Genomic DNA, 5,833 nt, shown 5'->3' on the forward strand with positions numbered 1-5,833 from the left:
AAGTTTGCATTTACTTATTTTGTTTTGGAAAGTCATCTCCTTCTATATTAAAAAAAAATTCACAAGGGAGGTAATATATTATTTTTGTTAGCCGCCTAAAGACAGAATAAAGGATCCGAGTCACTTTGGGACACAGATGCCAGTAGTAAAACAACTAAAATAAGTCCGCTGAATGTCGTGTTTATCTTGTCAGTGAGTCGTGTTTAGAAAATAAGTTGGGTAACATCCTCTAGCCCATTAATCTAGTTTCGTCCAATCTTTAGCCCTGTTGTCAAGGCTAAACGGTCGGGTAGTAGGGCATACTATGTGTAGTTAAATTTTGAAAAAAAAAGGCTCGGGTAAAAGCAGAAAGCATAATCACACTGTAAGTGTCGTTTAAAAAACAAATTTAACATGCAAGGGAAATAACTAAATCAAATAAATGAAATGAATTCGAAGAGAATTAGATCTTTTACTTACGTGTGAAATTTTTTGACATATTTTAATTTTTTGGACAACAGGTTATGTAAGAAAAACTAGTGACATATTTTAATTTTTTGGACAATAGTTTATGTAAGAAAAACTAGTGACATATTTTAGTTAATGAATCTATCTGGACGTTTGGACAGTTGTTATGTAAGAAAATTAGTAACATGTTTTAATTATATAATTTATTTTGACGTTTAAAAAAGCGACCTTTACTATCCTGTGTTAAAAATTTGTGTCAACCCAACAATTGAATTGGATTTTTTTCCTATTACAGTGGCTAAACATGCAAACAAATCCCTGTTATGTTCAAATCAGATCAAGAAACTTTACGACATTGAAATAATCTTTTAGTAAATATGTGACGTCGCTTTGAAAGCTAATTAAAGGAAACATTACGCGCATATTACTGGATTATGGAGCTGGTGTGATAGCAGAAACATAACACATAATCACCCAAATGAAAATACTCAAAGTTTTCAAAACATGGGAGGCAACATATAAAAAATGTCTAAAAATACAAACACAAAACAATGAAAGAAATTGAATAAACGAGCCGACCAGCTGAGTAACATTCACAACTATTTAGTTGTTTTATTTTCTACTTTTCAGTAATTTATAATTTGTCAATTGGACACATATTCTAATTTTTACATTAGCCAGATCTACGCATGCCCCTTTGTTATCGTTTTTCGTGATGTCTACTTCAACTATTCCGTAGATTTGAATGTCACCTGTGCCTGTGACAGATACAATTAGAGTGGTTTTAACCTGGGTATGTAAGAAAAGAGTAGCCCTGTCTGACTGTTCTTTTACATTACAGACAACATAGCACAATACATTTCGCAAGTGTTTAATTTCTCTTAAACTAAAATTATATTTTATTTATTTGTGTTAACTTGAAATATATGTATTGTATTGTTTATGTACACGCTGAATATATATTATATAAGCTGCTTATATGAACGACAGCCACCCATTTCCCTCAGTAAATTAATAGTTGCTTAATGACCCTTCGGCTCTCAAGTCAATCCATACTATAACTAAACTACGTTACACCAAAGTTATTTGCTTTTGTCCCTAATTTTAGGGATCCAGCAATATTTCTTTTCTTTTTTTTTTTGCATCAGACATGTAATTAACAGCGTGAGTTGTGTGTTCGCTTTAGTATTACAGTTTTCATCATCGGCTTGTGAAGACTGATACAGATTTACAATAGTAATATTTATTTCTTACTTGTAGCCCAGAGGCGTAGCGACCCTTCCCGGCGCCCGGGGACAAACTTTCGATTTGCACCCCTCCCTCGAGATTTTGATTTGCACCCCCCCCCCCTCAAACTTTCAATTTGCACCCCCCTCAACCTTTCAATTTATTTTTCCAACCTATTTTGGCGCCCCCTAAGCTCGGCGCCCGGGGACATATGTCCCCCCCCCCCCCGCCCCCCCTCGCTACGCTACTGTTGTAGCCTACTTTCACTCATTTAAGATGGTTTACTTATACATAGATCTAATAAAAAACGTCTGAAAAAAAAAAGAACCTTGAAAATGCAAATGTGTAATTAAATGATGATTCAAGGGATTTTTTTTCGCTCGGCGTGGTGGGTGAGGGGGAGGGGGACTGAGACTGGGTAGAATTAGAGTTTTTAAGTAGAGCTGAAATAAATTTGTAATTTAAGAGAATTAAAATGATGCAAATTGTGAGCAATCGGAAAAGTTATGTTATTACAGGGGTCGGCAACCTTTTGAAGCGGAAGAGCCAAAAGTTACAATTTTCAAAATTTCCCTGGTTTTAAAGAGCCACTAACATTTTTTTATTTCAAATATTTGATTTTTTTATTAAGATTATTAGTATTTGTTCAAGGAGCTGGAGAGCCGCATCTTGATATCAAAAGAGCCGCATGCGGCTCGCGAGCCGCAAGTTGCCGACCCCTGTGTTATTACAATTAGACACATCAAAGCAAACATTCTTCCCTTTCAAACATCTATACAGGGATCCAAAAAAATTTATTTTCATAAATAAAAAATGATATTTTAAATTACAGTACTTAAATAATAATTAATAAGATAAAGTTAAGGTGTTTATTTTAAAATTTTTATAAGATAGAAGTTGTATTTTCTTCAAATTTAAACTAGTACACATGTTTTTGATTAAAATATAATTAAATATGCTTAATAAGAAAGATTTTATTAATCAAAGTGTATATTTTATTGTATTTTTTTCGATAAGTATTTCTTTTATTTATATGGTATAGTTATAGCCCTTGCAGTTGAACATTTTGTTATACTACAAAAGGGTGCTATTTAATTCGGTCTTGGCCAGCGCATTTTCAAAAACAATTAGACTGTTTATAGTATGCCTTAGTGTCAATGACTGTTAGGCTAGCGGTGATCTGTTAGTTGTTACGTTTAGAGTACGACACTAGTAGTTATAGCAATTTAAAAATGATACTTAGTATTGTGTTAGTCACATCTAAACAATTCTAAAAGCGCCAAAGTACAAATACACTTTCTTTAATTGTGTTCCTTCATTTGGGGATCCAAAATTATTTTAAAATGAAGAAATTGTGGTGTAGTAATAAGCAGCTTTTGTAAACAGTTACGTGATGTTATGTAACATACGCGAACATGGCAGACATCACGCATATTAATTATATATACATGTTACTTTCTATATATATATATATATATATATATATATATATATATATAGACACCTGACAAGGATACCCCATTATATGTTCTCCAGGTAAGGCGCCAACTAAATAACCCCCGACTCATTCGTTCACAGAATTATTCCACATGTCTGACTTGATAGAGTTACCTGACAGAACGACAGCGACCGATTAGCTTCAGTAAAATAATGGTACCATATTGGCCCTTAACACATTAGCTAAATCCGTACTGCATCTACACCACATTAACCCAAAGTTTTATTTACTTCTGTCCCCTTTGGAAGGGATCCAGAAATAATGCAAAAATAATATGTAAAGTGAACTTCTGCATATTTTAACAATACTTAAATAACAATTCTTTAAAAAATGATATAGTGTTTAGTTTCTAAATGAAAATCAGATACAAGTTGTATTTTTTTAAATCGAAAAGAATTATACATTCTTATAACTACTTTATAAGTATTTACATTCAATTACTAAAACACTAATAGATACGGTGTTTTATGTTGTTGGTCGTTCGATTCATATTTGTTGTCGCTATTTCGCCAGTTAATTCCCTCGCATTTAGCAATAGATTTTTAACTACACCAATGAGATAATGCTGTACAACCTAATATATACATATGACTTCCCTATTGCCTAATGTTGTACTACCTAATCTATACAGTTAGCTTGACTAATCTATACAGATGATTATGTTTTAAACGTGGAACCATTTGATTACGTTACCTGCCCGTACATAATAAAATTTGAACAATAGGGTAATATATTAGGTTTAATACCAGTGCAATATAAAGATTGTTACTGGCTGTAACGACGCCATTGCTGTCCACTAATTGTTACACATTCCTCATCCTTTCTCACATCTTGTTCAGTGGTTCTAACTACGTTTTCATCTAGACCAGCAGTAGCATCTATTGTTTTAACTGATTAAATGCGCTCTATAAAACCCTCAACAAGAGGGGAAACAATCCAACCTATGTTTAATCCTACAACTTTCTAACGCTAACACAGTGGACACAGACGATACTTGAACAAAAACACATTAGTGGAAATAATATTTTCTGTAGGCCAACCAGAACAAGCCTTCGCCGTTTTGAAGGTTAACAAAGGGGACAGCAGGACATTGGATTGTTGATCAGTCGTCCACACTTACATACATTAACTATAGTTTAATTTCCCTTTTTCAAGGGAGCCAGAAATAAAGTCTTTAATTCCCAAAGATCCTGTAAAAATGAGCGAAGTGCAAAAATTATCATTAGTATTAAAAAAAAAATAATCTAGTGTTTGCAATTTATAATTGAACAAATTTTTATATTACTTATGTAAAAAAATTAAGAAAGTAATAAAAGTTTCATTAAAAATGTAAAAGATATAATGATTGTCTTCATTAGTTGTAAATGTTTATTGACTGCTGTATTAATTAGGTATGCATATATTTCTTACAAGCCATTGCTATAAGTTGTCTCCCTTGTCAGTTTTTTTTAAATTAAAATATTTCACATAGGGGAAGTAATGTATTTTGTCCAAGCCAAGTTAACTTGTACTTGCCGCTGCTTTAAAAAAAAAAGGGAAAAAAAAAAGATAGACATTTTCTAAATAGATTAAACATTGTCTTAAATAATCATTATTTCAAATGATGTTTAGACAGAATGCTTAGACGCTTTGTAAGTAAGCCATCAGTTTTTTCAAACCGATGGCAGTTAGGTGGACAAAATATTTGCATGTAAGTATTAGCTCATATACATGTTTCTATCAAGTTTTAGGGGATTTTTGGTAACCTCTCTCGTTATTTTTTTAGTGCTCTCCCATTTTCCGACTACATCTCCTCAGCTGTCGTCTTTTCATTCCTTGATCTTGTTCTCTCTTCAGTTCTACCCTCTTCTCTTTGTTCCCCGCTTTGTTCCTGTATATCGGGTGGCCAACTGTCCCAAACTAAAAACTCTCTGATTCTTCTCCCCTCTCGGTCTTTTTCTGTCCAACGCAAGTCCGGTATATAGTTCCCGTCTTTCAGCTGAATCTATTAAGAATTGTAACTACATTTATAAACATGCTTTGGTATAGTTTCTTTTAATACTTAATTTTAAAAAAAATCTGGATAAAACTATAATAGTGAATTCATTAGTTAATTAATCACTTTCCCTGGCAGAAAAAAAAAAAACATTCTTGTGGAGCTAGCTAAAAAAATGGAATGCATTGTTGTGCACATAAAATTTATATTATGTCAACAGACTTATTCAGTTTCTGGATAAATTTTCTATTTTTAGACAAGGCTTTGTTTGTGTTGTGTCTCTTGTTTCTAAGAATAGCCTGTATGCTCGTACAAGGGTAACTTTTCTTATTGTTTATTTCCAGTCTGGTAACACGAGGAGTGGTAAACTATAAAAACTTTTTTGTAGAAGTAGATAAACAAAGGGATTATACCTAATGGTTTATTTTTGTTAGCAGCACCAGGCCAAAGTCGTAGCGAGGGGAGGGGGGGGGGGGCGGGGTTTGTATATGTTCCCGGGCGCCGACCTTAGGGGGCGCCAAAATGGGTTGGAAAAACAAGTTAAAATCTTATTTTAGCAGCAGTTTTGCATTACAAATATAAAAAAATATATGGGGAGGGTGGGGGTGCAAAATAAAAGTTTGTCCCCGGGCGCCGGTAAGGGTGCAACGCCTCTGCACCAGACTAGCGGTTGTGGCGTCACTCGA

The sequence above is a fragment of the Physella acuta genome, unplaced genomic scaffold, assembly GCF_028476545.2.
Source record: "Physella acuta isolate Inbredline_101_S28 unplaced genomic scaffold, ASM2847654v3 ptg000521l, whole genome shotgun sequence".
In the NCBI taxonomy this organism is placed as follows: domain Eukaryota; kingdom Metazoa; phylum Mollusca; class Gastropoda; family Physidae; genus Physella; species Physella acuta.